Source organism: Symphalangus syndactylus, chromosome 13 (genome assembly GCF_028878055.3).
Source record: "Symphalangus syndactylus isolate Jambi chromosome 13, NHGRI_mSymSyn1-v2.1_pri, whole genome shotgun sequence".
Classification (NCBI taxonomy): domain Eukaryota; kingdom Metazoa; phylum Chordata; class Mammalia; order Primates; family Hylobatidae; genus Symphalangus; species Symphalangus syndactylus.
The window spans coordinates 35,879,932-35,901,010 of NC_072435.2; the positions used below are offsets into that span (position 1 = coordinate 35,879,932).

General features: G+C 43.9%; 2 pseudogenes; both read right to left on the reverse strand.

Annotated features, from left to right (window-relative positions):
• LOC129460184 (zinc finger protein 562-like) overlaps positions 1-21,079 on the reverse strand; it is a 41,589-nt pseudogene that overhangs the window by 14,254 nt on the left and 6,256 nt on the right.
• LOC129460186 (zinc finger protein 561-like) lies at positions 14,536-19,857 on the reverse strand (annotated as a pseudogene).

A 21,079-nucleotide genomic window follows, 5' to 3' on the forward strand; every position in this document is an offset into this window, starting at 1 on the left:
TGTTTCTGCTCTGAGATGCTGTTAACCTGTAACTTTGGCCCCAACACTGTGCTCACAGAAACATGTGCTATAATGAACCAAAGTTTAACGGATTTAGGGCTGTGCAGGATGTGCCTTGTTAACAATGTTTGCAGGCAGTATGCTTGGTAAAAGTCATCGCCATTCTCCATTCTCGATTAACCAGGGACACAATGTACTGCGGAAAGCTGCAAGGACCTCTGCCCATGAAAGCCTGGGTATTGTCCAAGGTTTCCCCCCACTGAAACAGTCTGAGATATGGCCTCATGGGAAAGGAAAGACCTTGCCATCTCCCAGCCCAACACCATTAAAGGGTCTGTGCTGAGGAATAGTGAAAGAGGGAGGCCTCTTTGCAGTTAAGAGGAAGGCTTCTGTCTCCTGCCTATCCCTGGGAATGGAATGTCTCAGTGTAAAGCTGATATTCCCATTCGTTCTATTCTGATAGGAGAAAACTGCCCTGTGGCTGGAGGTGAGATAAGCTGGCAGCAATACTGCTCTGTTACTCTTTGCTACACTGGGATGTCTGGGTAAAGAGAAACATAAATCTAGCCTATATGCACATCCAGGCACAGTACCTTTCCTTGAACTTATTCATGATACAGATTCCTTTGTTCACATATTTCCCTGCTGACCTTCTCCCCACCTGTTGCCCTGCTAAACTTCCCTCCCTAAGATAGTAAAAATAATAATCAATAAATGCTGAAGGAACTCAGAGGCCGGCGCCGGTGCAGGTCCTCCTTATGCTGAGCGCTGGTCCCCTGGGCCCACTGTTCTTTCTCTATACTTTGTCTCTATGTCTTATTTCTTTTCTCAGTCTCTCATCTCACCTGATGAGAAATACCCACAGGTGTGGAGGGGCTGGCCCCCTTCACCACTGGGTCTAATTTTTTTGTATTTTTAATAGAGACAAGGTTTCATCAGGTTGCCCAGGCTGGTCTCAAACTCCTGGGCTCAAACAATCCTCCTGCTTTGGCCTCCCAACGTGCTGGGATAATAAGCATGAGCCACAATGCCTGGCTCATTACCTCTGTTTAATACTGAAAAAATCCTACTTCAAATAACCCTAATAGTCTGATATTTGTCCTTAGAGCCTGATCTCCTGTGTATGCTGTTACCCCCTAATACAACCAGAAGGCAGTCCAGACCTGCACAGAAAAATTAGGTAGTCATCAGCCACGTGTGTTACTGCTAACTTCATTATGTAGCTAAGATGACTGAAGAATAGAATTTAAAATATTCAAAAGAAGGCCAGGTGTGGCGGCTCACACCTGTAATCCAGCACTTTGGGAGGCTGAGGCGGGCAGATCACCTGAGGTCAGGAGTTCAAGACCAGCCTGGCAAACATGGCAAAATGCCATCTCTATGGCAAAATCCTGTTTCACCATGTTGGCGAGGCTAGTCTTGAACTCCTGACCTCAGGTGATCCACCTGCCTCAGCCTCCCAAAGTGTTGGGATTACAGATGTGAGCCAGCGCGTCTGGCATGCCTTCCTTAAGTAGAAAGGCTTGTAGCTGGTAACAACTAGAAAACAAATAACGTCCAAGAAAATAAAAATAGAAAACGAAAGGCTTACAGTCTACACGTGTTCATATTTACATACAGAAATAGGCACACCCTAAACAACTATATGTTTTTTCCATCCAAATATAATGTGTCAAAAATAAGTAAAGGACACCAAGGCAATGCCAGATTCTCAGATGAGACATTTTTTAGCAAATAAATGGAAGTCAGAGCCCTCCTGAAACCAGTTTAATGCCAGTGCTCACCAAGAACCCGACAGAATCGCCAGGTTCCTGATGCGGGAGGATGCGGGGCCAGAGCCAACCGCACTAGAATGACAGAAATCTTTTTCCTTTCAGAAAGAAAAAATTCACAAAGGTTGCTTTAGAAGCTTTTGAAAAGGGGAGCACAGAGGATGACAGCACTGCAGAAAACATCCCGCGGATGCGGGACAAAACACACTTCCCGGTGCAGCTCCTGACGTGGACGACTGAGCCTGTGGCCTCTGGGAACTGGCCGTGCTGGGAGGACCAACAACCCCTGGAGAAGCTAGTGAAACGGGCAGGATCCGAGAGGCTCCTGGGCGACCGCGCCCAATCCTTCCTTTGCCGTCCCCCTGCTGTCTCCGGGACCCCCAAGCAGGCGGAACTCACCACAGCTGGGGTGGACTCCACCAGGATAAAGGTGAAACAGCACTGACCATGGGCAGCCAGTGCGGGAAAAGATGGTGGCGGTGCGCTGATGTCACTTCCGCTACAAGCCTTGGGAAGGACGGGGCTTCTGGGATCCAGTTTCAGCTCATAGGACCAGGTTGTTAGAAATGCTTGTTCCCCGGTGCCTTAAAGAAATAGCACTTGAACATAAGTTTAATTTCCTCAGCAAGCCCATTTTACTTTCGGAAGAACAGGTACACTCGCCAGCAGTTTTGCCACTAGAGTACACTAAACAAAGGAAACAGGGTCATTTATAACCTGACGCGTCCACCCTACTGCGGTGTCCAGTTTCCATTGGCTGGAATGGAACATCACATTCTGTATTTGACCTGATTGGCTACCAAGTCAGAACTTTTTAAAAGAGGCAAAGGCAGAGGAGAACAAATGAAGGAGGAAGTAACTTGTGGAATGCTGAGAAAGATAAAAACACATTTAAATAAGGAAGAGGAACAGGCTATGACCTAATGCTTGCTTGGACCAGTATAAGCATGCCAGGGCAAATATTTAGGCTACATTGTGAGAGCTAAGAACATAAAGTACATTGATTTCCTTATTACAGTTAACAGATATTTAAGAATGTTAGCACAGGTCTTTGAATGCATTTTGCTTCTGAGAGAAGTTACTATTTATTTCTAATTAGATGGAGAGGAAAGTCTCTTTGAAGAGGAAACTCTACTTTACTTTTTACAGAGTCGAACACAGAAATTCTAGTTTCCTCCTGGGTGGGTGCGGACAGGGCCTGGGTTGGCTCAGAAAGTGGGATGCAGAAACAGGTTCAGAGAAAAGGTGAGGTTACAACCGCGCCTCTGGATGGAACTGTGGGTAGAGGGTTGGGCCCCGTACTCGGAGGCGGCTTAGAGGTTGGACCCAGCCTAGCCCCTGCTACAGGTGGACAGACAGGCTGGAAAGGCTGGGATAGGGGATGGGACACACCCCAGGGGATGCTTCTCCAAAACTTTTCCCCAGTGGGTGCATTTTCGCTCTTGTTGCCCAGGCCTGCACCTGGCACGACCCTGTCTCTATTAAAAAAAAAAAATATATATATATATATATATGGCTGGGCGTGGTGGCTCACGCCTGTAAAAATAAACAAATAAAGTGTGTGTGTGTGTGTGTGTATCTATATAAAACTTTTTGTATGCCTCTCCTTATGTGCCTAGAGCCTTTCCATGAGTCTTCCATATTGATAAACCTGCCCGTGAATGGCATGGTCTATCTCTTCCATTCAGTCAGGCTTTCTGTAGGCCTTTGTTTCTTCATTCTTTATTTTTTAGAACCTGCTGATTCCATTGCGTTTTCTCTTTTTTTTTTTTTTTTTGAGACGGAGTCTCACTCTGCCACTGAGAGAAGAGAGATAGACCCTCTCATGTTGTTTTACATTGTTTTATACTCAGAGAAAGAAAGAAAAGCAAAACTAAAGGCAGGTAGCCTGGCGCCAAGGAACCAGACCCAAAACCAGTCCTGGGTGTGCCTGACCTAAACCTGGTAGTTAAAGATCAACCCCTGACCTAACCGGTTATGCTATCTATAGATTCCAGACATTGTATGTTAAGGCATTGTAAAACTTCCCGGTCTGTTCTGTTTCACTCTGACCACAGGTACATACAGCCCCTATCACGTACCCACTGCTTGCTCAATCAATCACGACCCTCTCAAGTGGACCCCCTTAGAGTTGTGAGCCCTTAAAACGGACAGGAATTGCTCACTCAGGGAGCTGGGCTCTGGAGACAGAAGTCCTGCCCGTGCTCCCAGCCGAATAAACCTCTTCCTTCTTTAACTCGGTGTCTGAGGAGTTTTGTCTGTGGCTTGTCCTGCTACATTTCTTGGTTCCCTGACTGGGAAGTGAGGTGACTGGTGGATGGTCAAGGCAGCTCTTTAGGTGGCTTAAGCCTGCCCTGTGGAACATCCCTGTGGGGGACTCTGACCAGCCTGAGTGACACGGATCCTGAGAGCTCTCCTGGGTAGGCATTTGCCCTGGTGGGATGCCTCGCCAGAGCAGTGTGTGGCAGGCCCCCATGGAGGATCAACGCAGTGGCTGAACACCGGGAAGGAACAGGCACCTGAAGTCTGGACATCTAAAACTTGGTAAGGCTAGTCTTTGGAACTTGCCCCCTCCGTTTTAGTGGAAGTGTGGCCTGATCACCCACAGCGTGCCTTTATCAGCACTTTGGTTTTGGTTTTGACTTGGTTTGAATTGCTTGACGGGACCGGTCTTGGGAACTTACCCACTCCATTTGAGAGGAAGCATGGCCTGATCACCCATGGCGTGCCTTTATAGGCACTTTAGTTTTGGTTTTGACTTGGTTTGAATTGCTTGACAGGACTGGTTTTGGGAACTTGCCCACTCCATTTGAGTGGAAGCATGGCCTGATCACCCACGGTGTGCCTGAACTGGCACTTTGGTTTTTGTTTTTGACTTGACTTGGATTGCTTGATACTTTGGTTGTGGTTTTGACCTGGCTTGGATTTCTGGATACTCTGATTTTGGTTTTGATTTTGGTTTAGTGTAAACTACAAAAGTGTGTGTGTGCCCTTTTTACCCGTTCTTTGTTTTGTGGTGTGCATGTGGTGTGAGCGTGGTGTTTAGACTCAAGGAAACATGGGTGAGGCAAAATTAAGCCACCCCACTAGGAACTATGTGAAAATTTTTAAAAAAAAAGGATTTAAAGGAGACTATGGAGTACTATGACACCAGGAAAACTTAAAACTTTGTGTAAGACAGACTGGCCAGCATTAGAAGTAGGTTGACCACTAGAAGGAAGCCTGGACAGGTCTCTTGTTTCAAAGTTATGGCACAAGGTAACCTGTAAGCCAGGGCACCCAGACCAGCTCCCGTACATAGACACTTGGTTACAGCTGCTTTTAGAGCCCCTTCCCCCAACACACAGTGGTTAAGAGAAGAGCAGCATAAGCGGCTAGCAGAGGCAAGGAAAGACCAGCAGAGAGAGAGAGAAAGGAAAGAGACAGAGAGGAAAAGAGGCAAAGAGAGAGAGAAAGAGACAGAGAGGAAGAGACAGATGAAGAGGGAGTCAAGGGGAGAGAGAGAGAAAGAAAGAAAGAGAGAGGCAGAGAGAGGAAGAGACAGAGGCAAAAGGAAAGTCAAAGAGAGAGAGACAAAGTCAAAGAGAGAAAAAAGAGAAAGAGATAGACAAGTAGTTAAGAGGAAAAAAGCCTGTTTTTTTAATTCTAAGTTAATTTGGACAAAACAAGGTCTTATTAATAGCAAAGGATAATTCAAATACCAAACTTACAAGGTTTTCAACAAAAGTCAAATTTGCTAAAAGTTAACAGTGTAATATGTATTATAGTAACTTCTATTCTTGTGGCCTTAGTCTAGTCCACAGACACTAAAAAAAAAAAGGTTCGCTTCAGAAGAGAATGGTTATCATCTTCAAAAAAAAGTTATAAAAAAAGTGTGTTAGAAAAGAATTTATGCAAGAAATGTTGTATAATTTAAAAGAAATTAGGCCTCCTAAATGTAAAACTATTGAAGAGACAGTTTATGTGCAAGGTGTCTAAGGAAAGTAAAGTATACCTTCAGTAAAAGGATTATAAGGAGGCATAAGAATGTGGATTTTTACCTACATTAAAAGGTTAAAAATATGTATACTTTGTTAGAGGTTTAAGCAAATTTTAAATGTTAATTGGGTGTAAATACTGTGTGTAAACATATTAGCTAAAGAGGTATCATCTAGTTTTTCTGTAAACTGGACATTAAAATAAAAGCATAACAGGTTTTTCTTAAAGCACCAACCTGCTCTTTAGCAAAATTTTTAGAAGGTTAAAAAGAGTCTATAAAATCTTATCTTATGGTCAAACATTACTAATTAGATAAATATGTCTAAAAGTTTTTATTAAAATTAAGTTTAACATTAATAACACACTAATATGAAGATAAAATTTAGCTTATCTGGTATAAAAATCATAAAAAAGCATTATTAAATATAAAATGGTGTTTAGCTTTCTTTGGTCTAAAAACTAATAAAAATAGGTGCTAAAGGAAATTTCTCAGTAAAAAGGCACTAAGGACTATAAAGTCCACTGCCAAGGCCCCACATTTAAAACAAAAGGTCAATTTCTTAGACATTTTATACTTGATTTATCTTCCACTTTCCTTGCCCTCAAAACTAAAAGTCTTTTAGCATATGTACCACCCCTAGAATTTCTGGTAAACCAGCACCAGCCTGAAGATCATGTTCTCATTGAAAGGCGGAAAGAAGAAAAACTCGAGCCAGCCTGGGAAGGACCCTGCGTTGTGCTGCTAACCACCAAAACTGCTGTTTGTACAGCAAAAAAGGAGGGACTCATCACACCCGAGTCAAGAAAGCACCACCCCTTCCAGATTCATAGGCCATAATCCCAGAGGAAAACCCTACCAAACTAAAGCTAAGAAAAATTTAACTCTTTTTCATCTATTCTATTACTCTTTCTTCTTTCTGCACTCTATTACTGACCATCTAGTTATTAACAAAACCAAGTCAATTTTGCCTCAAACTATTGCATTTAATGCTTGCCTTGTTATACCCTGTGGGGACTTGCCAAGTCAAAGACAGCTCCCTACTTCAGAAAAGTACTTCTGTCCCTCCTGACTCTTCTCAGACTGGGCATTAGTAAACTAGGACCATTTAATCTGGGGAGATTTCAATAAAGACCCCAGTGACAATCAAGTGTCTTGCCCCCCTGATGTAGAGCTTTCATACCATAGTTGGTCCAACGTTCTGTGGACGACTAAAGAGCAAGGATGGACTGCCCCAACCAGTTTTTGTAATATCCTAAAACCATACATTCATTTTACTAGAGAATCATAGAAGTTAAAGACTTAAAACAAACTTTAGCAATTAAGTCAGGATACCAAGATGTAAATGCCTGGTTAAAATGGATCAAATATTCCATCTGCATGTTAAACAAAAGTAATTGTTATGCTTGTGCCCATGGCAGGCCAGAGGCCCAGATTGTCCCTCTTCCACTAAGGCGGTCCTCCAGTTGACCAGGTGTAGGCTGCATGGTACATACCAAGGCATGAAAACTGCGGGGGCGGTGAAGTATTCCTTGGTCAGGGTATCTTGGAAGTTACAAGTGTATGAATGAGATGCACAATTGAGTGCAAAATGAGTGTTAAGTCTAGATCTGTGGTTCTGTGGTCACCTCATATGGCTTAGGGTGGCCCTCCTGCAAAGAGTCCAGGTTGGGAGTTTATACCAACCCACCAATGCCAAGAGGGACCTAACATGGCTAGAGAAGGATGAAGTGAAAGAAGAGGCAAAAAATTCCCAGTGGGGGGATTGAGCCTCACAGAAACCTCCAGTAGTAAGGAAGGCAAGAAATTTCCAGTAGGGAAAATTGAGCCTCACCCCAAAAGGCAAGAAATCTCCAGTAGGGGAGATTGAGCCTCACCCCCCAAAACCATCAAGATGGGAAATACCCCAAGCAAGGTAAGAAAAAGGATAAAGCTAGCAACAATAATATTCCCCTGAGAGTCCACTAGGCCTAATGTTAAAATATTACAAGAATAATGAAAAGACCTTAGAGAAATGATAATTAAAAGAATTCAAGAGTCTGTACCCTGTATCCAAAACATTACAAAAACTTCCAATACACAATAACAACAACAAAAAATGACCTATAAAATTCCTAAAAAGACTCAAAGAGCAAATGGAGAAATATGCAAGTCTAGAATTAGAAGACTCCCTTGGATGAGAGATGTTAAATCTTCATTTTGTAACGAATAGTTGCCCAGATATTAACAAAATATTACAAAAAATAGAGAACCAGATAGACCTATAGAAGAGCTTCTTTAAAAAGCCCAAAAAAGGCCAGTGCAGTGGCTCAGGCCTGAAATCTCAGCACTTTGTGAGGCCATGGCAGGCAGATCACCTGAGGTCAGGAGTTCAAGACCAGCCTAACCAACATGGAGAAACCCCGTCTCTACTAAGGATACAAAATTAGCCAGGTGTGGTGGCACTTGCCTGTAATCCCAGCTACTCTGGAGGCTGAGGCAGGAAAATCACTTGAACCCGGGAGGCAGAAGTTGCAGTGAGCCAAGAACACACCATTGCACTCCAGCCGGGTGATGAGCGAAACTCTGTCAAAAAAAAAAAAAAAAATCCCAAAAATTATATGTAAGAAGAGGAAAAACAAAAGCAAAAGGCAAAAATCTTGCTGACCACCATGCAACAATGTACCCAGGGAGCCAGACATATAAAGAACCTAGACCACCACTGTCCAGGCGATATAAAAAGTATGAAAGAGTAAAGCCAGGAGACTCAAAGGAAGAAAAAAAAAAAGACAGAATGTTTCAAATGTGGAAAATTAGGTCACTTTAAAAGACAATGTCCTGGCCAGGCACGGTGGCTCACGCCTGTAATCCCAGCATTTTGGGAGGCCGAGGAGGGCGGATCACGAGGTCAGGAGATCGAGACCATCCTGGCTAACACAGTGAAACCCCATCTCTACTAAAAATACCAAAAAATTAGCCAGGTGTGGTGGTGGGCACCTGTAGTCCCAGCTACTTGGGAGGCTGAGGAAGGAGAATGGTGTGAACCTGGGAGGTGGAGCTTGCAGTGAGCTGAGATTGCGCCACTGCACTCCAGCCTGGGTGACAGAGCAGGACTCCATCTCAAAAAAAAAAAAAAAAGACAATGTCCCAAATGGGAAAGAGGAAGACACTGAGTGTGAGGGAGGGAGGAAACAGGGGATGACACAGAGAGAGACAGAAAGAAAGAAAAAGAGAGCATGAATGAGATAGAGACTTAAAAAAAATGCTGTGAGTCTAAAAATAAAAAATTTAGAGAGAAACAAAAAAATTAGAGACAGAGATAGAAGGAGACAATGAATGAGAAATAGACTAAAAGAGACAGAGATCAGAGAGGGACATAGAAAGTGAGACTAAGGAGAGAAATAGTGTAGAAGAGAGAGGAAAAGATGGGAGACAGACAAAAAGTGAGTGAGCAGGTGAAGAGAGAGATTGAGAACTATGAGAGACAGCAACTAGTAGACAAAGGAGGCGGGAGACTGGGTGCCACAGCACCCACACCGTTCTCTTGCCCCCTGTCATTTGGACCCCACAGCTGACCCTTTATAGAGGAGAGCCGACCTTGCAGCAGCCTGAGCCTGGGCAGCAGAGCCTCCACCATCTCCCCACTCAGCAGCCCAAGTCCAAGCTATATGTGATGCAATTCTCAGAGTCTATGGATGTATAAAAATTTATACTCTGGCAAACAAGTTACAGATAGTTGCCATATATATATATATATATATATATATATATATATATACACACACTAACAAGCAGACTCTAAGAAGGTCACCCCTTGGAGGAAGGGAGCCAGGATTAAGGCCATTCCAAAGTGTCCAAATTGATTACGCCAAAATGGCCCCAAATCGGTTGCCTAAAATACCTGCTAGTAATAGTAAATCACTTTACTTACTAGGTAGAGACTATTCCCTTTTCAAGTGCAACTGCCAGTAATGTAGCTAAAGCATTAATTGAAAATATTATACCCAAGTTTTGATTAATAGAAAATATTGATTCAGATAATAAAACTCATTTCACTGCACATGCCATTAAAAAATTAGCCCAAGTACTAAACACAACATAAAAATACCATACCCCCTGGCACCCACCTTCATCAGGAAGAGTATAAAAAAAAAACTCTAAAAATTCACCTAACCAAATTAGTTTAGAGATTTGGTTACTATAGACTAAATGCCTCCCCATTGCCTTGTTAAAAGTCAGGACTGCCCCTCAGAAAGATGTTGGCTTATCCCCTTATGAAATTCTATATGGGTTGCCTTCTTTACACCTCACTGCTGACATTCCTACCTTCAAAACAAACAAACAAAAAATCAGTTTTGCAAAAACTACATACTTGGTCTACCTTCCACTCTCTCTTTCCCCAGAACTAAAGGCCTTTTAGCACAGGCACCACCCCTGGAGTTCCCAGCACACCTGCATCAACCTGGAGATCACGTTTTCATTAAGAGCTAGAGGGAAGCAAAACTCAAACCCGCTGCGGGAAGGACCCTTCCTAGTGCTTCTAACCACTGAGACCACAGTTGAAACAGCAGAGGATGGCCGGGTGCGGTGGCTCACGCTTGTAATCCCAGCACTTTGGGAGGCCGAGGTGGGCGGATCACGAGGTCAGGAGATCGAGACCACGGTGAAACCCCGTCTCTACTAAAAATACAAAAAATTAGCCGGGCGTGGTGGTGGGCGCCTGTAGTCCCAGCTACTCGGAGAGGCTGAGGCAGGAGAATGGCGTGAACCCGGGAGGCGGAGCTTGCAGTTAGCCGAGATCGCGGCACTGCACTCCAGCCTGGGCGGCAGAGCGAGACTCTCTCTCAAAAAAAAAAAAGAAAAAAAAGAAACAGCAGAGGATGGACCCATCACACCGAGGTCAAAAAAGCACCACCCCCTCCAGAATCATGGACAGTTATTCCAGGGCCGACTCCAAACAAGCTAAAGCTAACCGGGTTTAATCCTCTTATGTTGCAACTCTTTCTTTTCCCCTTCTATTACTAGTCCTCTCGTTATTAATGTAACTAAGTCAAGTTCACCCCAAACTATTACTTTTAATGCTTGCCTTTTGATGCTCTGTGGAGATTTACCAAGCCAGAGGCAACACTCCACTTCAGAAAAGTATGTTTGTCCTTCCTAGCTCTCCTTGGACTAAAAATCTGTTAGCTAGAATAAGTCAGTTTAAAAACAGTTTGACGAAGATTCCAGTATAAACTGGAATCTTGTCCTCCTAGAGCAGAGCTTATCTGCCAAAGTTGGTCCAATGCTCTATAAAATACTAAAGAACAAGGATAGATTGCCCTAACTAGTACTTGAAGTTTCTTAAAACCATATATTTATTTTACTAAAGCAGTTACCCCTCCCAATTGTCAGCTGAACCAACATAATCCAGTACAGATTACCATCTCTGCTCCCCAGAGTTCTTCCCCTTCATTAAGCCGTTTCTATAGTATAACAGCAGAAGTATCAGGGAAGGACCCTTTAGGATCCTTTCAAATGCACTTCATTGCTTCCCCAGCTCCTCCACCCCCTTCTCCCTTTCCAAAGTTCTCTGCTAGTCAAATCTTTTCTCATTATATACCCAATGATAAAACCAAAGTACCTGCTATAGAGGTTAAAAATTTAAAACAAACTATAGCAATTAAACAGGGTATCAAGACACAAATGCTTGGCTGGAATGGATTAAATATTCTGTTCGCATGCTAAACAAAAGCGACTGTTACATTTATGTGACAGGCAAGTCAGAGACCCAAATTGTCCCCTTTCCACTTGGGTGGTCCTCTCATGGACTGGGCATAAGCTGTATGGTAGCTGGGCATAAACAGTATGGTAGCTGTATGTTAGCCCCCTTCCAAAACCCCATAGCCTGGAGCAATGAGTCATGCAAAACTCTTTCACTGCTGTCCCCTGAGGTCAAGAGCCCTAAGGGTCAGCCCCCAAGGGCCATCTGGCCTCCAGTCCCTAATATTAACTTCACCTCATGCCTTTCACTGCAGGAGGAAAAGTTAGCATTCCTTGGAGACTTAACAGGGTGCAGTGAAACCAAGCCTTTTCAAAAGCTTACCAATCACTCTGCCTTTGTTCATCTCTGAGCAGATGTGTAGTGGTATTGCAAGGGACTATTGCTGGGTACTCTGCCAAGCCATTAGAGTGGCACTTATGCTGTAGGCCTTTTCCAGGTGAAAAGGCCATCATTTTCCCCCTTGCATTTCATCAACCAAGAAAGATAATGGCAAAACACCATAAGAACAAAAAATGCCCTTCGTGAATCCTTTAATCCTCATGTTTATATAAATACTATCGAAGTTCCACAAAGAGTACCAAATAAATTTAAGGCCCATAATCAAATCGCTGAAGGGTTTAAGTCTATATTGTTCTGGTAGTCGACTATAAATAAAAATGTAAGTTAAATAAATTACATCTATTACAACCAGCAACAATTTAATTATACTAAAGATGCTATTAAAAAAATAGGTCAACAATTAAGGCTCATCAGTCAAATGACTTAAGAAAATAAAATAGCATTAAATATAATACTAGCAAAAAAAAGAGGTAGAGTTTGTGTCATAATTAAAACTCAATGTTGTACTTTTATCTCTAATAACACTGCCACCAATGAATCATAATAAAAGCACTACAAAGCCTTACTTTGTCCAATAAGCTAGTTAAAAATTCTAAAATAAATAATCCCTTCACTAATTTATTGAAAAATGGTTTAGCAAGTTAAAAGGACTTATGTCCTAAATCCTCACTTCCCTTGCTATTATACTAAAAGTGATCATTCTTGTTAAGTGTTGTATTATCCCTTGCATCCATAGGCTAATTCAGAAGCTTATAAAAACAGCTCTCATTAAAACCTTCCCGAATTCTTCCCGACCCTATTCAGACAAACTTTTCCTTCTAGATAATAATTTTTTTAAAATTCGACAAATTCAAGCCACGTTAAATAAATTTAAAGAAGGAAGTGTATAAATTCAAGAGGGGTTAAATTGTTAAAAACAAGTAGTTCAAACAGTTCCTCTTCAAAGAGTTTCACTTTGTTACAAACAAGGTGTTCTTCTCCATGAGGTCTTCACTTCCTTGTACTGTCTGTCCCGAAGTCTTATTTCCCTGGTCTAAATAGCTCTTGCCTGCCCATCTATCAGACCCTCCTGCCCTGCTGTGCTCAGGCATGCCCGCCAGGAAATCACCCCCTCCCTGCTGTAACAGCTTTACCCACAGAAACTGTTCTTCCCTGCGCTCTTCTAATTAGCTAATTACATTTAGCTTAGACTGTGCGGCCGACCCCAACCAATAGGGGAATGAAACAGCAACTAAGGCCAACAGCGTTAGGGATTAAAAACCCTCTCCATTAAAAATGCTCTCCATTGTGTGATGTGCTCTCGCCATTGCTCCATCCACAAGATGCACCCTTCTATAGAAGTAAATTTGCCTAGCTGAGAAAACTTACATTCAAATGCTATTTCTTTTGTGGCACTAAAAATTTGTTCCAACAATAGATTTCTGTGGTTTTAACCTCATTTATTTAAAATTAAATGGATTTGTAAGCCATTTGGTCTGTGGTATTTTGTTATGGTGGCCTGAGCTAAGGCAGATTTTGTACTGAGAAGTAGAGGTACTGCAATTAAAAACAAACAAACAAAAAAACTAAAAATGTGAAGCAGCTTTGAAACTGACAAATGAGTAGAGGCTCGAAAAGTTCTGATGTGCAAGCTGGAAATAAGGTTGATAAGGGTGATTCTGGTGAGGTGTCACTGAGGAATGAGGAACATGCTATTGCAAAATGAAGAAAAGACAACCCTTGATATAAAGTGGTGAAGAACTTGGCAGAACTGTATTCTAGCATTTTGTGGAAGCTAGAGATTGAGATAGATAAAATTGAGTATTTATCACTAAGATCTGTAATTAAAGTGTTAAAGGACACAGGAAGCTTCATTCTTCCTGACTGCTTATAGTAAAATGCAAAAGAGGAGACTTGAATTGCAGAATAAATTGTTAAGGAAAAAGAAACCAGAACTTGGAGATTTGGAAAATTCTCAGCCTATTCATACTGCAAAAATTAGAAAACTTGCACTGAACAGAATCCTCAAACTGTGGCTGAACAATCATCTCATAAAGAGATCATGAGTGGGATTCATGGACTATATCAGCCATCTTAAGAGAAATGAGGAGAGAGACTGGATTATATTAGAAGAGACATTGCCACTTACATTGTGCCACCTAAAATGGACAGAGAAGGCAGAATAGAACAGGCAAGGTTCTCACACTTCTTAGATTTTACAAGAATGGGTCACAGAAATAGTCAGCTGTGAAAGGGCACTGGCAGTTATGGATGGTTTCATTCCTGCCATGCTCTGCAGGATCCCTGGGAACAGAGGAGACTCTTGGAGGAGCATCTTTTAACAACCCAACTCTGGGGCCTACATTATTTTGGCTTCTGGTAAATTTTGACATGAATGTGCCACTGGCAGCCACTAACCAACAGGGGCTGGGACCAAGCTGCATGATTTATCTCATACAGAACTTGTTAATGCTATGATCCTAGGAATCTAATCAGTAAGGTGAGGCAGCCTGCAGTACTGACCTCACCATCCATGACCCTTCTTCACAGATGCCCAGACTCAGGCAACCATGAAGTTGTATTCAGGAGCTGTAGGTTTAATTTCAGACCCTCGGGATGGCATCTAAGGCCAATCCATGAGCCAGTACAACCTTCACAAGGCATTTAGGACAAATCTGATAATCTTTTGGTGTCACTGCCAATAATTAAATATGGCAACCGATGAGCTAAATGGTAACACTCATACCCTTACATTCATAGGGTTTCTCCCCAGTGTTAATTCTTTTTTTTTTTTTTGAAATGAAGTCTCGCTCTGTTGCCCAGGCTGGACTGCAGTGGCTCAATCAATCTCGGCTCACTACAACTTCTGCCTCCAAGGTTCAAGTGATTCTCCTGCCTCAGTGTCCTGAGTAGCTGGGACTACATGTGCATACCACCATGCCTGGCAAATTTTTTGTACTTTCAGTAGAGATGGGATTTCACTGTGTTAGCCAGATGGTCTCAGATCTCCTGACCTCGTGATCCACCCACCTCAGCCTCCCAAAGTGCTGGGATTACAGGCATGAGCCACTGCGCCCAGCCATGAATTATTTTATGTCTACCTAGGTGTGAGGAAACAATAAATGCTTTCCCACATTCTTTACGTACGAAGGGTTTCTCTCCAGTATGAGTTTGCAGGGGAATATTAAGGGATGAGGAACACATAAATGCTTTCGCACATATCTTGCATACAAAGGGCTTTTCTCCACTATGAGTTTTCAAATGTTAAGTACAATGGGAAGAAGTAATGAAGGTTTTTCCACATTCAACACATTCATAAGGCTTCTCTCCCATCTGAATTATTGTATTTTGAGTAAGGCCTGAGGATCTAGTGAAGGCTTTTCCACATTCGTTACACTGATAGGGTTTCTCCCTGGTGTGACTTCGTAAGTGTATAACAAGGCCCGTGTACTGAGTGAAGGCTTTCCCACATTCCTTACATTCATAGGGTTTTACTCCAGTGTGAGTTCTTACATGTTCAGTAAGTTGAGTTGACCTAGTGAAGGCTTTCCCACATTCTGTATATTTATGTGGTTTTTACTCCAGTGTGAGTTTGAATGTGATCATTAAGATATGAGGAATTTCTAAAGGAAATTCCACATTCTTTACAATCAAAGGACTTCTCCTCTTTATGAGTTTTCACATGTGCAGAAAGTTGAGAAAAATTAGTGAAGGATTTCCCATGTTTCTTAGTCTTTTTGGATTTCCTTCCAGTATGAACTGTTACACACTGCTTTAGGTGTGAGGAAGGTGTGATGACTCTCCCACATTCCTGAAATTCAGAGTTTCTCACCAGTGTGAATTCCCATGTGATTATCAAGGCTTGCAAAACACTTAAAGCCTTTTCCACATTCCTTACATTTGTACGGTTGTCTTGCATTGAGAACTTCAAGATGTTCAGCAAGGCCTGGAGTTAGAGTGAAGACTTTTCCACATGGATTAAATTTAGAAAGTTCCTGTCCAATAGAGGCTTCCTTGTGCACACTAAGGATGTCTTGTCCATAACAATCACCCTGAGAAGTGTTCCCTCCATTCTGAGCTCCGTGTGTGTCTTAAGGAAAAATCGTTCCCTGAAGACCTCTTCACAATTCTTACAGAGTTTTCATCCACTGTAACTTCTTGTCTGCTGATGAGGGGATAAAGGATTTAAAACATTTTCCAATATATTAAGAGACTTCACCCATTTGAACACAGAAACATTATTTTGATGACAATTATCATTTTACTTTTCAATGATTAAATTTTTTTTTGAGACAAAGTCTTGTTCTATCTCCCAGGCTGGAATGCAGTGGCACAATCTGGGCTAACTGAAACCTCCACCTCCCAGACTCAAGTGATCCTCATGCCTCAGTCTCCCAAGTAGCTGGGAATACAGGTGCTGCTAATGCACCTGGCCAATCTGTACCAAGTCAGCCACAAACGCTGGCCCGTATTCTGAGCTGATTCATAAGGGCAATCCAAACCCAGGAATAAGATCTCAGAGAAGCACAGGGGTTACCTCGTAGACCTTTTCAGTTCGTGTTGGATAAGCCTCCACCCACCTAGAGTAAGTACACACAAGAACCAGCAAATACTTGTTACCTCCACATTTCGGCATTTCTGTGAAATCCACCTGAAGATCCTCAAAAGGAGCCGCTCCATAAGCTTGTATGCCGGGTGGAACAGTGGGGCCTTTCCTCGCGTTGTGCTGTCAGCAAGTAACGCACCATCGTGCTACTGCTTTGCAAGGGCTGGAAAGTGTGAGATGTAGAAGTACCGGCCTAATAATTTTTCAAGTGACTCTTGACCTAGATGAGTGGTTTCGTGCATGGCCAATACGATTGTGGCTCCCAGCAACTGCAGCACAGCTACCCTCCCATCTGGCAGTCTGTTCTATCCTCCTTTTATTACTTGCCCCCTTCTGCGTGGAAGAAGTCTTTTTCTTCCTTAGAATAGGCAGGTACCAGGTCAGGTGTTTGAGGGAGTAAGGGGGCTGCTACCGATGCCCAGTAAGGGGTAGATGCTGCTTTTTGAGTTTCTGAATCAGCTCGAGAATTTCCCAAGGCCACTGAGGTGGAAGCTCGTTGGTGTCCTCTGCAGTGCATGACTGCCACTTTCTGAGGTTTCCACACTGCCTCTAATAATTGTAGAATATTTTGTTGATATTTTATGTCCTTTCCCCCAGAGTTAAACAGGCCCTTTTCCTTATATAATACTCCATGCTCCATGCACTTGGAGGGTTAGAAAGGCATATCGAGAGTCAGTGTAGATGTTTACAGTCTTACCTTCACTGAGTTCTAGAGCCTGAGTTAAAGCAATGAGCTCAGCCTTCTGGGCTGAAGTGCCCTGTGGCAATGGTTTGGCTTCAATGACAGCATCCAAAGTTACCACCGCATATCCTGCACATCTTTTTCCTTGTGGGTTGGTGAAGCTGCTCCTGTCCATGTATAATTCCCAGTCTACTGATGCCCATTGCTGGTCCCAAAGGTCAGGTCTGCTAGAATAAACTGAGTCCAACACCAGTACGCAGTTATGCTTGACTAGGCTCTCTGATACTGGAAGCAGGGTGGCGGGACTTAGGGTATTACAGATTTCAGTAGTTATGCGGGGATCTTCACATAGCAAGTTTTGGTACTTGGTTAATCTAGCATTTGTTAGCCAATGATGTCATTTGGTATACATCAAGGTTACCACAGTATGGTGGACCTTTATATTCAGGTTTTGCTCAAGGGTTAGTTTATCTGCTTCTTGTGCTAACAGGGCTGTTGCTGCCAGGGCCCTTAGACATGGTGGCCAGCCTTTGGAAACCCCATCTAGTTGTTTTGAGAGATAAGCCACTGGCCTTGGCCAGGGCTCCACAGTCTGGGTTAAAACTCCAACTGCCATTTTTTCTCTTTCTGTCACATGCAGTGTAAAGGGCTTTGTGAAATCTGGTAGTCTTAGGGCTGGGGCCGACATAAGCTTTTCCTTTAACTTACAAAAGGCTTGCTGTTGTAGAGGCCACCGTTCAAAAGACTCCCGGTCGCCCCCCTTTGTAACCCTGTACAAAGGTTTGGCTAGTACTGCAAAGTTTGGAATCCATAATCTACAAAACACCACAGCTCCTAGGAATTCTCTTACTTGTCTTCTGGTTTTAGGTTCTGGTAGGCTGCAGATGACCTGCTTTCTTTCTGACCCCAGGGTGTGCGCCCCTTTTCGAATAGTGAATCCCAGGTACCGTACCTGCTGTCTGCAGACCTTAGCTTTCTTCTTGGACACCTTATAACCATAGTCTTCCAGGTGCTGAAGCAGGGCATCCGTCCCTTTTGTGCACCCGACTGCCGTGGAGTGTCCCAGCAGAAGGTCGTCCATGTACAAGAGCAAGACGCAGCCTAGGTCTTTAGCAGGAAACTTTTGCAGGTCTTGAGCCAGGGCCTCCCTGAAGATAGTAGGAGAGTTCTTGAACCCTTGGGGAAGCCGGGTCCACGTGTACTGAGTAGTGGCTCCTGACTCCAGATCTTCCCATTGAAAGGCAAACAGCTTCTGGCTCTCAGGAGGTAGTCTGATGCTAAAGAAGGCATCTTTTAAGTCCAGACAGGTAAACCAGCTGTCCTCAGCCGGCAGTAGCTCTAACAATGTGTATGGGTTAGGAACTGTTGGTGCAGAGTCACTGTAGCTTGGTTGACCAAGTGCAAGTCCTGTACTGGCTGGTAATCCTTGGTCCCTGGCTTAGGGACAGGCAGGAGGGGGGTGTTCCATGGAGACTGGCAAGGAACTATAACTCCACAGGCTTTCACGCGCCTGAGATGAACCTGGATTCCTTCGAGAGCTTCTCTGGGAACCAGATACTGCTTTTGTCTAACTGGTTGGGCCCCAGGCTTAACTTCTATGAGTATGGGGGCTTGGTTGACTGCCAATTCCAGAGGATTATCCTCTGCCCATACTCGAGGCCATTGTTTAGCTAGAGCTGGTTTTATCTCTTGGCCTGGCTTGGTTAGAAAAAGTCCCCATTATTCTTCCTGGGGGCCTGTAAGAGCCATGATAACTCCTGTTCCCGGTCATTTTAGATGTAAAGAGCCCTGTTTTGTAAAGGAGATGGTGGCTTTCAGCTTGCTAAACAAGTCTCTTCCCAGCAAGGGCAAGGGACAGTCAGGCATGTACAAGAACTGGTGAAGTATTTCATGTCCTCCCACCGACCAGGTCCGTGGTAGACAGAAAGCCTGCTTAGTGGAAACTCCTGTTGCTCTATCAGTGGTTTTCTTGGATAAGGGGGTGACCGGGGTGGTCACTACTGAATGTTCAGCACCAGTATCAACCAAAAACTTAATGTCCTTGCCCCCAATTGTAATTCTGACCGTGGGCTCCTTGGGGGTGCTTGAGCCCGGTCTTCTTCACTCCAATAATCCTTCAGCCAGATTGAACAAAGCTCCCTCATCTTTATCTGAGATCTTTTGTTCTGAATCACCTTGCTTTTCCTTCAGTTGGGGACACTTATCCTTCCAATGTCCTATTTCGTTACAATAGGCGCATTGGTTATGTTGCAAGCATGGGCGATTAGACTGGGTATTCTTCCCAGAACCCCCCTTTCCCTCTCCTTTCGGGGGAATTCCCCTAATGGCCATGGCCAGTAAGTCAGCATTTCGCCTGGCCTGGTGTTCGCCTTCCTTACAGCTTTCTCTGCAGCTTGTTGCATCTCTGTTCACAAACACTTGATTGGCTATTTCCAGTAACTGCGAGGTATTCATACCCACAAACCCAGCCTGTTTCTGCAATTTTCTCCTGATATCTTCTGCTCTTTGACTAACCAAGGCGCTGTCAATCATGTTAATCATGCGCTGATTTTCAGGGCTATCTGGATCAAACGGAGCGTACACACGGTAAGCCTCACACAGTCTTTCATAGAATTGCGCTGGACTCTCCTCTTTTCCTTGGATGACCTCAGAGACCTTACTTTCATTCGTAGCCTTTTGAGCCCCTTTCTTTAGACCTTCTATTAATGCCTCACGGTACCGTCTTAGCCTCTCCATGTCTGGTCCCTTGTTGGGGCCCATTGGGGGTCTGTTCCTGGCAGCTGAATTCTTATATATTCTTGGGGGTTTTGGTAATCAGCTGGGACGTGCTCCTCTAGCCACTTAGTTGCCGCCTGGAGCACCTTTCACCTTTCATCTGTATAGAGGTACATGAGCAGCTGGTGGCAATCAGCCCAAGTAGGATTATGAGTCTGTATAATAGTTTGGAGCAAGTCAATTAAAGCTTGAGGCTTTTTGGTGTAAGATGGAGTATTTTTCCAATTGAGGAGGTCAGCAGATGTGAAAGGTTGATACACAAAGGCACGCCTTTCCACCATGTGTCCGTCCTCATCTACCCCAGTATATCACTGCTCTCTCAGAGGCATTTGGATTCCAGTCTTGGGCTGTAAGTGAGCTGCCAAGGGAGGAGTTTCTCCCATGGCTTCCTTTCCTTTGTCTACTCTGGGTGGTCTAGGAGTGTGGCTATCTGGTGAAGGTGTAGGTGCTGTGGGCTCAGGAGTGGGGAGCCCTTCCTCTCAATAAGGAGGGGGTACTGCTGGTACCAATTCCTGCCATGATTCTTCTGGTGTTGGGTCTGACAGAACTTTTGGTGCCAACTTCCCTTGGCGGGTGGAGCGAGAATCTTCCTTTTTTTTTTTTTTTTTGAGACGGAATCTCGCTCTGTCGCCCCAGGCTGGAGTGCACTGGCGCAATCTCGGCTCACTGCAAGCTCCACCTCCCGGGTTCATGCCATTCTCCTGCCTCAGCCTCTCCGAGTAGCTGGGACTACAGGTGTCCACCACCACGCCTGGCTAATTTTTTGTATTTTTAGTAGAGACGGGGTTTCACCGTGGTCTCAATCTCCTGACCTTGTGATCCGCCCGCCTCGGCCTCCCGAAGTGCTGGGAGAGAATCTTCCTTAACTAACTGTCCCTTACCTACTAGTACTGCTGCTACCTGTCCTCTTAACCACTGTGGGGGGTCCAAAACTAGCTGTAACCAAGAATCTATATATGGGAACTGATCTGGGTGCCCTGACTTATAGGTTACCCTGTGCCATACCTTCGAGACAAAGGACCTCTCCAGGCTTGCTTCTGATAGCCAACCCACCTCTAATGCTGGCCAGTCTATCTCACACAAAGTTCTAAGTTTTCCTGGTGGTGTTGTACCCAGGCGAGTTAAGGAAATGCCACACTTTGAGATGAATTAAGAGTCCTTTATTAAGCTGGCGGCCAAAGAGACAGCTAATGCTCAAAATTCTCTC